Consider the following 12,230-nt stretch of genomic DNA (forward strand, 5'->3'; position numbering starts at 1 on the left):
AGCATTTCACTCTGTACCTTTATCATGACACAAAATATTGTCTTACTATTAGATTTTGTCAGTCCCTTTTCTGCATTAGATTATAAACTGCCAGGGGTGATGACTGTGCCGTCATGACCTCTGAATTCTCATTAGAGCTGAGCCGAATCCTGCACATTGGCTGATGCTCATAAAATCAGATATTGAACACATATTTAAGAAGAAAGGAAAGGAAAAGAGGTTTAGATACAACGAATGTGCCTGGACTGGCTAAAGTGGACTCAAACAGCTTGAAACAAAGACCTTCCAGACCCTTTCATATATAGAAACTTCCCAGATCCTAACTTCTTCTGCTACTGAACACGTCACTCAAGAATGAGCCATTTTCTCCTCAGTCTTTGGTAAATTGTCATGCAGGTGTTTTTAGTACAGAAGAAGGAAGACACCAGGAGCTAGATTTACCTTTGAACAAAATCAAAATTAAAAACAATCACTGAATGAAAAAAAAAAATTAAGAAACAAAGTACTCAGAAATTTAAAAAGACATTTAAGAAACAAAAAGAAATTAAATCCTATTTTGTTTGAGGGGAAGATCAGACTTTGCCTGCTGTGGTTCCATACCTGGGGACTGAATAAATGCAGCCCTGATCACAGGGATGGTGGGGAGGGGGGGTGGTTACTGATTTATTCTCAAGTGGATTCCATGGGCTGTGAGTGCCCTTAGAGAAAGCCAAGAAAAATGTGGTTACTTGCGCTCTTCCGTTACAGGATAAGGAGAGAGCTTTTGTGATTTCCTTCTTTTCCCCTAACACCAATTGTGAGTGCTTTAATGTTCTACACATTCTGTATTTGTCTTGAGACAATATGACCTGAGGAGGTGGGGGAGCTGTGTTCCATTCAGAACTCAGAAAGCCATGACAATTAAAGAGGGAAAATGTGGATTATATAAAAAAATTCATAGCAATTGTGCTCAAGACAAATTTATTTCTTCAGCCTCTAAAATAGCTGTCAGCAAGAAATGACTTGTGGCTGAGTTTACAAAGTAAAACATTATGAAAACTTTAAGTTCTCATTGCTGTTTACGCCTCCTTTGCACTTACTATGATTTACTTCACTCATTTACATTTTTTTTTGATGAAGACAACAACACAGAAACTCAGATCTTAGAATCTGAGAATCCAAAATCTAAACAACAAAACACAACAAAAAACAGAACCAAAAATACTTCCAACAACTTAAAATATTTCATGGAGTGCATCCTCAGAAAGCAGTCTCCACTCAGCAAGAGTTTGGGAAACTGGCTTCAACAGGCAAAATGAATCCACAACTTCCTGCCAGTTTTTTCTTTTGTTTTGTTTTTACTAAACATCAGTATTTCTTACAATAGAAGGATACTTTGATTACCTTATCACCATGGGACAAAAAGTGTTTACTTTTTTATTTCAATCAGTCAAGCTCTTCTAGCTTAGCCCTCTTTATTCTTCCTCATACTCAAGCTCCTAAGTTTATATGCAGGAAAAAGAATTTTAACTACCTCAGGCAACAGGCCATACCATGGAGGAAACACCAAACAAAATAGTACTCTCTCCTGCAAACCAGCTTATATTTATAGCCAAAGTTTTACATTGTGTGTGTTCATTTTCCATTTCCCCCACTAAGTTGTCCCTGTTGAGAAGTTCTTAGCACCTGGCTCCGGAGAAAACGTCCTGAGAGCTTTCCTGAATTACTGTTTCACATTTAGCATCTTTTGACCATTAATCACCGCTGTCAGAGACAGGCTCTGCAGCAGCATCAGTAATCAGCTCTCTGGTTCCCTGTGATCAAGGAGAAAGGGCATTTAGGTGTTAGAGAGAGAGAGAGAGAGAGAGAGAGATGAGTTGGGGGCAGGGGCGGGAGAAAATGCTATTTTTCCTCATAAAAATGTGGAGTTAGAGGGCATTGAGAAACCACCCCAAAAGAAAATTGGAAGCAAATTCAACAATCAAGATAAATATAAACAACAGAAATAAAATAAGCTGATGTGTAACCTGCAGGGTCTTAGGTACTTCCTAACACAAAGTTTTATAGCTACTCCTGGAGCTAGACACAGCCTCCCGCTGTCATTCAAGAGCACAGTGCGATGGTGAAAGCGGCCAACACTGAGTGATTACACCATGCTGGCTCCCATTAACCCCCTCACAGCTATTAGCTATGCCCCAATACCCTCCGAGGTGGATAACCTTATCCCACGCCTAAGGGCCACTTGTGTTTCTGCAATTCAGCATTTTTCAGATTTGGGGAGTGCATATGGAGCATGGCATGAACCCCTTCCTTGGGGCCTGGAACTCAACCATGTGAACATTCCTATAGCACAATGTGTGAACAGATACAGAAGGAAGAAGACTGCTTCTTCACGCCAGGTGAGGTTTTACTGCCAAAAGTGTTTTTGCCAAACCTAGATAGGAAAAAAACCCAAAACCTGCTTTCAGAGGTTGAATTTTGGAGTTGAAGGTTGGATATATTCTCAACTCCATTTTCCAGGCCAGGAACCCAACCCGGACTCGGCGAGGATTAAGTGCCTTGCCTCTTGGCACCGGCAACAGTGCTTCGGCTGGATTCAAGCAGCCGGATTCAAATCTCAGATTCCAGAGCCTGTGCCTAAAGCACCCTGCCGCCACCCTGACCCTCAGGCTTTCTTGGGGTGTCTAAGTAAAGGCAGGTGTCTTTCTGCTAATCCTGAAGACTCAAACTGTCCTTCCCTGTCCCTCATTACTTGTCTTTCTCTGCAACCTCATCCAAAAAATGACTGTAAATAGAAGAAAAAAAGGGAAAACATTGTTTTTCCTTCAGCGATAGCAGAAAGAGGCAGTATCAGCCTTGATCTCTTTGTTTCGTTAGGAATTTGAGGTTTGATCCTGAGAGACAAAACTGACAAGGAAAGGATGGGAAAGTGGGGAGAGGAGGGAGGAGGAGGAGAGAGGAAGGGAGGGAGAGAGAGGAGATGATGGGGGTGGGGAGGGGAAAGGAGAAAGGACCTGGAGCCTGGGATCCAGAAAGAACCAAAGCATTACAAAAATCCAAGTAATTCAAGATATCTAGGCTGCTGCAGCGCCAGTCTCCTCCGTCTTCTCGGCTCGTTTGCTAAAGCCACCTGCACAAAGCGATGTTCTATTTCTATGAGTGAAGATGCCAGATGAGTTCCACATCTGGGTAGCACAGCCCACGCAGCTGGGGGATCAAGGACAGAGTTCAGAGAAGAGGGTGTGCTACCTAGGGATGAGCGAAAACTTGAGAATGACATTGGACTTTATCAGGCCGGAAGAGTGGGGGCCTGATCCCTCCAGCTCTTGAGCAGCCGGGTGACCCTGGCTGCCATCGGGGTTACAGTAGGTACCATGGTGTGTGGAGGGTTAACTTTTTATGTGCAGAGATACAGTATCTTCAGCAGTGTTACTCTTCCCTCCTACATTCTAATGTTCTAATATGCTTTCTCCCAGGAGAGAATGGAGTGTACCCAAAATTACACATGACCCTGAAATGACCACAGGAACTTGTGGTTTGTGATTGTTTTTTGCTGAGCCTATCAAAGCAGGAAAAGGGCTGAGACCCTTTGTTGGCAGTTTTTTGGGTTTTTTTTGTTTTTTGTTTTTTTCGTTTGTTTGTTTTGGCTGCATTGGGTCTTGGTTGCTGCACATGGGCTTTCTCTAGTTGCGGCAAGCGGGGGCTACTCTTCTTTGTGGTGCACGAGCTTCTCATTGTGGTGGCTTCTCTTGTTGCAGAGCACGGGCTCTAGGTGCGCAGGCTTCAGTAGTTGCAGCACGCAGGCCCTAGAGTGTGTGGGCTTCAGTAGTTGTGGCACGCAGGCTCAGTAGTTGTGGCACATGGGCTTAGTTGCTCCGCGGCATGTGGGATCTTCCCAGACCAGGGATGGAACCCGTGTCCCCTGCATTGGCAGGCAGATTCTTAACCACTGCACCAGCAGGGAAGTCCTTGTTGGCATTTTAAATTTGAAATCCTAACGGCTAAACTTGAGCTTGGTGGCCAAGCTGATGCCAGAAAAAACCAAGCCCACAGAATCAGAGCCTTGCACGGGCACAGCAGCCTCAGTATCTATCTTCTGTCCTTGGAATCAGGGCAACCCCACCTTATAATCAGTGCCCCCTTAGCATTACCATCCTGGGTGCTAAGTTCATAGATGGGCATTTAATCCAGGTCTAAGTATAAAGGGGGAATTCTAACTTCACCCCTTCTTTCTGTAATGGAAGGCTCCTTTTGCTACTTTGTCCTTTTTAATGCTGTAGCTTTTGGTACTTCACCACCAGTGTGTAGCTAGGACCTTGTCGGTCTGCCAAGTTGTACACTGCTTTTTCCAGCATGAAGAACTTGACTCTAATGAAGAGAGACCCTGCACATAGTAGGCGCTCCCTAAAGGCTGGTGATTTGAAAAGCTTATGAAAATTCTACCCTCCTGGTTTCATACATTTTCTTTGTCAGGTACTTTAGTCTCAGTCAAAATGGACAAGGTTTTAAATGTTATGGACCCAGGGACATAGTTTTCTGGTGTGACAACAGACTGCGGTAAAAGAAATATTCTTCTTTCTCTGTTACTTTCTTTTATCAAAATCAGTGGCCAGGCATCAGAATAAACCCTATTTTTTTTTTTAATTAAAGCTTATCAGCACATTTCCTTCCCTGCACTGATTTAAGAAGAGCATACACAGGCATACACATGTGACACTCAAAGGCTGCAGAAGTTTTCCTTTTGCGCCATTTCTTGAATTTTACCCTCTCCTCTTCCCAACGCTAACCCTCTACTCACCCCAGCCCTCCAGCAAACATATGTAACACACCCAACCACCCAAACATGCTGGGTTTTATTCCCTTGATATAAATTTCTGGTGAAATGAACATTTTCACAGAAAAAATATACTCTACTAGGCCAGAGAGTTATACTCAAGATGCTGAAATGTATTTTTATTCTAATAACACCCTAAAGCCTTTTAACTATGCAATAGTCAACTAAAGAGCCCCATTTCAATTAGCTTTACCAGAACTTTAATTATTGCCTAACACACAGTGTTACACCAAAAAAAATTAAAAATAAGTTTGTCCAACCACACATTTAGATGTTTTTACTTTATTCTACACAGTAGAGTGTTTTTCTGTCTAAGATGACAAGATCAGTGTGAGTAGGTGGAAGGAAGAAAAACAAAGGGGACACTCACTAAGAAATGAAGGCAGGGGTTTCTTGTGGCACAGTGGTTAAGAATCCGCCTGCCAATGCAGGGGACATGGGTTCGAGCCCTGGTCCGGGAAGATCCCACATGCCATCGAGCAACGAAGCCCGTGCGCCACAACTACCGAGCCTGAGCTCTACAGTTCGCGAGCCACAACTACTGAGCTCGTGAGCCACAACCACTGAAGCCTGCGCGCCTAGAACCCGTGCTCCGCAACAAGAGAAGCCACTGCAATGAGAAGCCTGCACACCGCAACCAAGAGTAGCCCCTGCTCACTGCAACTAGAGAAAGCCTGCACGCAGCAACGAAGACCCAACGCAGCCAAAAAAAAAAAAAGTGTATTTTCCCTTTTTAAATTCATTCTCTTCCCCTTTCCCCACAATCCCATCCCACCATATTTAGTCAAATTGCCAGAATTATCTGGTTAGTATTTATCTGGACTCAACCTTGAAATGCCTAAAGTACTCATCCAATTTTTATACAGCAAAAAGAAGGCCACCTAGACTGGATGGATACAGCAAGTTTCAAACTCTTTGAAAGGAGATATTACTTCTTGGGCTGCAGCATGGATGGGATAGAATTCATGGTGAAACATATTTGAGAAAGTACATTTCATTCATCTTTGATAAGGCAAGTGGAACCATAGAAATATTCATTTTTATATCCTAACACCAGGGACTTCCTATAACTCAAGAATAGACCAAATTACCTGCCAGAATTTAAAGAGCAAGTATTCCATGATTTTTGAGTGACTGTATGATGAAGGTAATGTTACCCTTGCTTTTATCTTGTCTCATATATGAAAGGCCTGGGGCTCTAAATGATAACAAGTCTCTGTACTGTAATCTCAGATTCTGTAAGAAATAGACAGTTTGGATAACTGAATTTTCCAGTTATCTAAATGTCAGCAAGAAAACCCTTTTTGTTTTCAGGGCTTGTCTGTTAGCTTGCCTAGCTAAACAGCCTAACAAAATATTGAGCACCTTGCTGTATCATACTAAACATCAGTTCTCATTTCATATTTATTGTATATAGAGAGTTTAAAGGAATCAGATTCTTTTTTGTAAAAAGTTCAAGGCAGTCTATCAGCCTGTTTATTATGATTTGCAGTTCTCTCTAAGATGGAGAGGAGAAAAAAAAAATCCAGCTGGGTTTTCCAGTAATCAAAGTTGTGCTAATTCGTGGGGCATACACTAACCAGAAAACTAAGTAAAAAGTGGTCAGGAAAAAACTGCCATAAACCAGGTTGGTTGACATTATAACAGTGTTCAAGAATGCCAAATTACAATTATGTATTTGGGGAGAAATGAGCCTAGAAGGATTTTGGAATTCACTCAATTATTTGAATGGAATGTTCTTTTCCCAGATATCTCCTAGGCTGTTTCTCTGGTCTCCAAGTTTCTGCTCATATGTCACCTTATCAGTGATACCTTCCCTATTTTACTTGAAATAGCAATCTGGGGACTTCCCTGGTGGCGCAGTGGTTAAGAATCTGCCTGCCAATGCAGGGGACACGGATTCGAGCCCTGGTCTGGGAAGATCCCACATGCCGCGGAGCAACAAAGCCCATGCGCCACAACTACCAAGCCTGCGCTCTAGAGCCCGGGAGCCACAACTACTGAGCCTGTGCGCCTAGAGCCCGTGTTCCACAACAAGAGAAGCCACCACAATGAAAAGCACGTACACCACAACGAAGAGTAGCCCCCGCTCACCACAACTAGAGAAAGCTCGCGCTGAGCAACGAAGACACAACACAGCCAAAAACAAATAAATAAATTAAAAAAAAAAATAGCAACAGTACCCTCTTCCCTGTATTACACCCTTTTCTGCTGGGTCCCCGCAATGCTGCAAGGCTGGGGCAATTTTCACAGCACCAACACAGCAGCCCTGACCCTCAGCACAAGTGCCAATTGAGATAGCATGCATTTTACTGGCCCGTTTACCTCCCACTCTAAGGATATGATTTTCGTTCGGTTCACTGCTATAACTCCAAGTGCTTAGAACAATGCTGGGCACATAGTAGGTGCTCAGTAAATATTTATGAATAAGCAGATTAACTAATTGTAGCATCTTCTAAAGCTCTGGCCTAAGAGTTCCTGTCTTTAAGACCTTCTGTCTAATGGGAAAATCAGACATGAATACAAACCATCACAATACTATGGGATCAGAGAGCAGGGCACAGGGACATGATATTGGTTAGGAACTGGTGCTTGACCTCAAACAAACCTGGATTCCAGCCTCAAATTGTCCCTTGGGCAAGTTTTATAACATCGCTATACCATGATCTCTTTGAATCAGAGATGACTATAGTAACAATTCGTCTACTTACAGGCCTGTGATGAGGAGTCACTGAAGGGATGCAGATAGGTGCTTAGCACAGTCCTGGCACTCAACAAAGTCTACAGGAAGTGCCTGCAGCATCAGGTCTGATTTTTACAGAAGCAGAGAAGCAGAGCGGGGGGTCTAAAGCTGTCTGGTGCTACTGGAAGACTTGCCAGTAAGAGGACTGAGGTAGGAAGGAAGGAAAAATCATCCTCAACATACATACAATGAAATGTCATATAAAATTTTCCTGTGCTTAATGCATGAAACTTTTTTAAAATGGGGAATGAATCTGCTAGTAATAGAAATATGTGATCAGAGAAGGGGCTTCTCCAACTGGAAATGGGTTACTGAGAAGCTTCTCCATTAACCAAATATGGCTTTAACCTTCTATACATTTTGACTCATTCTTTCTAAAACGGAGTTTAGGGGGGGAAAAAAGTCTAACTAGTAGTGAAATATTAGGTAGTATTGCCCTGAGAAAGAAATGTCTAAGCCACTCGTCACCATCACCATCATGACCCACCACTGCTTTGGCAACAGATACTTTGCTAAGAAAAATGCTTTGTCTTCCTCAGGGGAAAAAAAAAAAGTTAATTCAAGATCTGATTCCAGATCAGGTTCCAAATTAGAACATTAAATCTACAGGGAAAAAAAGGAGTAAACCCCTTTTTCAATCACTGATGAATTATCTTCTTTCCCTATCCCTCAGTAGATTCCAAACTCATTAACAGTCACTTTAGAACAAGTCTTCCCATCTCTGCATTCAAGAAACTTTAAAGACAGTGACATACAGCTCTTGAGTTCAATCAATTTCAAAACTAATTGTGCTGTAACTTAGGTCAATATTCTAACTGCTCCTTGGCAACTGGAGTTGAGAATTTTGAGATGGAAGGAAGTACTCAAGGCTAGGACTCAGCTCTACATATAGGTTTAAGATTTGCTTGTCTCCTCTCCCTATCTGCAAAGTCTACTATAGACTGACGTCATCGGGCTAAAAGAAAAAGGTGGGGACTTCCCTGGTGGCGCAGTGGTTAAGAATCCACCTGCCAATGCAGGGGACATGGGTTCGAGCCCTGGTCCAGGAAGATTCCACATGCCACGGAGCAACTAAGCCCGTGCGCCACAACTACTGAGACTGCGTGCCACAAATACTGCAGCCCGCGCTCTAGAGCCCGTGAGCCACAACTACTGAGCCCACGTGCCACAATTACTGAAGCCCGCATGCCTAGAGCCCGTGCTCTGCAACAAGAGAAGCCACTGCAATGAGAAGCCCGCGCACCGCAACAAAGTGTAGTCCCCACTCGCCGCAACTACAGAAAGCCCGCACACAGCAACGAGGACACAACACGGCCAAAAATAAATAAATAAATAAATTAATTAAAAAAAAAGAAAGAAAGAAAAAGGTGGGGGCTAGGGAAGAATATTATGTAAATTTGGCATTATCACAATCTTTTTCAGTTGCTCAAGATTCTAAAGTTTCGGCCTAATAATAAACACCAGGCAATCCTTAGTAAGTTTGTGAGTCAGTGATAGGGATATGACTCAAATTTTACTACTTACTTTAAAAGACTAAAAAGCCATAGCAAATTGGGTAGGGATGTACTATATTAGTAACCACTAAATCATAACTAGTTGAAAGGCAACGGTTTCTTCTGGCGACAATTTGCTTCATGTTTAAAGTAACCAGTACCGCATGTTTAGGAAGCAAAAATAAAGTTATAAAAGGAGAGAGAAAACAACTCATTTTGAATTTGAGGCCTAGCTCCACAATCATATTTCTTAATCAAATTTTAAGTGCCTCAAAAGGGAGTTTTCTGGGGTAGAAGAGATGTCCTATCTCTTGATCAGAGTGTGGATTACATGGGTGTGCAAAATTCACTGAACTCTACGCATTGAACTGTATAAAGTTCTTACATCAATTTAAAGTGAAAAATTCAAGTGGCTCACACCTTGAAAGTTATGTACAGGAGTTACTTACACTCAAAATGTAAACCCAGAATGAAACTTTTTAAAAAATTCTATTTAAATAAACACTCATTGCAAAATGACAAGTGCTGGACTTCCCTGGTGGCGCAGTGATTAAGAATCCGCCTGCCAATGGAGGGGACACGGGTTCGAGCCCTGGTCCGGGAAGATCCCACATGCCGCGGAGCAACTAAGCCCGTGCGCCACTACTACTGAGCTTGTGCTCTAGAGCCCGCAAGACACAACTACTGAAGCCTGCGTGCCTAGAGCCTGTGCTCCACAACAAGAGAAGCCACCACAATGAAAAGCTCGTGCACCGCAATGAAGAGTAGCCCCCGCTCGCAGCAACTAGAGAAAGCCCGCGCACAGCAACGAAGACCCAACACAGCCAAGAATCAATAAAATTAAAAAAAAAAAATGACAAGTGCTATAACAAAAATATGTGCAAAACACTCAAGATATGTTGAATTGTGCTGTTTCATACACCATGGAAGTACCTCTAATTCAATAACTCACACTAAAACCCAACTTGCCAGGCTAAACCTTTAAAATCATGAAAGTCATTTATGTCTATACCAAAACAAATCATTACAACCTAGCTGTTCTGAAAAACACTCTTTTGAGTTCTATTTGGGTTCCTTTTGGACTGGATAAGGTGTCCTAACTCCCTGACATGTTCACTAGGAAGTAGAGGTACCGCTGGTTGCCCAGCCCTTATTCAAAGAGATGATATCAACATGGCCCATAAAAGTGAAGTGACTGCATGTTCTGACCAAAGCTCGTAGTCTGGGTTTAATTATTAATAGCACCCTGTTTTACTCTCAAGAGTCACACTCTGGCTGATAAACTTATCCATCAAATTACATGGTCACTCTACCTAAAAAACCCCTCATCTCTTAATTCCTCTCCACTCCAGACACACCAGTCTTCCTTCAATTCCTCCTATTCACCGCACACACTTCACTCTTCCCTGCCTTCTTCATTTAAACCCCTACCCATCCTTCAGATCTCAGCTCAAGTATTCCTTCCTCTGGGAAGCCTTTCTGTGGTAGTCACATCTCTCAGGACACCACTCCACCACATTCCTTTCCTATGTCTCAGGTCCAAGTTTTGCATTTGTTGGGTAATTTTTTTCTCTGCTATTAGGCTCTAAGCCCCTTGAAGGCAGAGACAGTGACCACCTTTGTATCCTCCATGCTTATAGCACAGTACTTGACACATAGAGGACTCAGTAAGTATTTGTTCTATAAATGTAACAGATACAGGACAAAACACTGATCATATTTCAACCATTAGAAAGGATCCCAGGGAATCCCCTGGCGGTCCAGTGGTTAAGACTCGACGCTTTCATTGTGGTAGTCCGGGTTCAATCCCTGGTCAGGGGAACTAAGATCCCGCAAGTCGGATGGCCAAAAAAAAAAAGAAAGGATCCCAGCAGACTTAAAGGACAGGGCAATGAGGAAAATGCAAGAATCTGGGAGTTAGAAGAGAGCGGACATCTATTATTTCAATATTTCATAAGAGCGCCACCTCTAACTCTATAACCATAACTACTGTCTCAAGGGATAACTGTTCTGACAACACTGGCCACCCAAACCTTCTTTCAATTAGGTTATTCTTATTCTTACATCACAATTATTCTTACATCACAACCTGAAGCACTATAGGAACACATTGACTAATTTATAAAGCTACACAGAACTCCAAGCAGGGCCCGAACTACACAGGGGCTTTAAGATGCAAGACTTCTGAAAGGGTTAAAGGAATTTTGCCTATAACTCTCTTGAGGCCTTTTGCTTCCTAGATACTATTGCAAAATAAATTAGCAAGAAGCTCTGCTGGCTGAGTGCGTACTTCATAGAGCTATGCAACTTTATACAACCTGGCACCAAGCTATTCAATGAAGACAGCTTCACATAGAAAAAGGGACTTGAGTTTAAACCAAAAAGAACCCGTGGTCACTGAGTCACTTATGACTGACTAGAAGAAATCAATTACATTATTAGTGATTCAAGCAAACGTTGCATCAGGTTACATCACAAGAAGAAACTCAAACCCAAACTGATAACTTATAAAAAGACTGCTTTTCTTTGCAGTAAAGGAAGTACTCAAACCACTCCAGATTAAGAAGATTGGGAACCCCTGAGTTCTGTTTGAAAATCTCTTGCAAAAACATGCCAAATACGTATGGCTGGAAGGACTGCAAACCCTGGGAAAAGTCAACTTATTTTATATAGCAAAGAGTTGTGAGGATTAAAGATGATAATGGATGCAAATGTGCATTGTATGGGGCTGCATTTCTATACACTATACACATTTGGTAATGTCACTCCCTGTCCCAATTTAAAGTGTCTTCAATACAGATAAAAGATCTGAAGAATTCCCACCGCCCCCCCACCCCTTTGTTGAGAATGTAGCTCTGAAAACCACAGTGTTAAGGGAAAGTCTGTAAAACAAATATGCAAGGCCTGGGTTATCTGTATTCTCACCCTTCAAAGTGGGAGGAAGGGATGAGCAGTTCACTTTCCTTTCTATATTATTTTAAAAACACAAGTATATTTCTCTCAGTTATTGGCTAAAGCAGACTTTCAAGAAACTCCAAACACAATCAGGTGACACCATCTAATTTTCAAGAAACCAAGAAATCCACCTTCATCTGCTTCCATGATAAAGAGTATCTATCCACCAAGAATCCAGCCATTCCTTGCTACGTGTTTTCCTATGTTTGACGTTAACAACAGACAT

Source organism: Balaenoptera ricei, chromosome 10, assembly GCF_028023285.1.
Source record: "Balaenoptera ricei isolate mBalRic1 chromosome 10, mBalRic1.hap2, whole genome shotgun sequence".
NCBI lineage: Eukaryota > Metazoa > Chordata > Mammalia > Artiodactyla > Balaenopteridae > Balaenoptera > Balaenoptera ricei.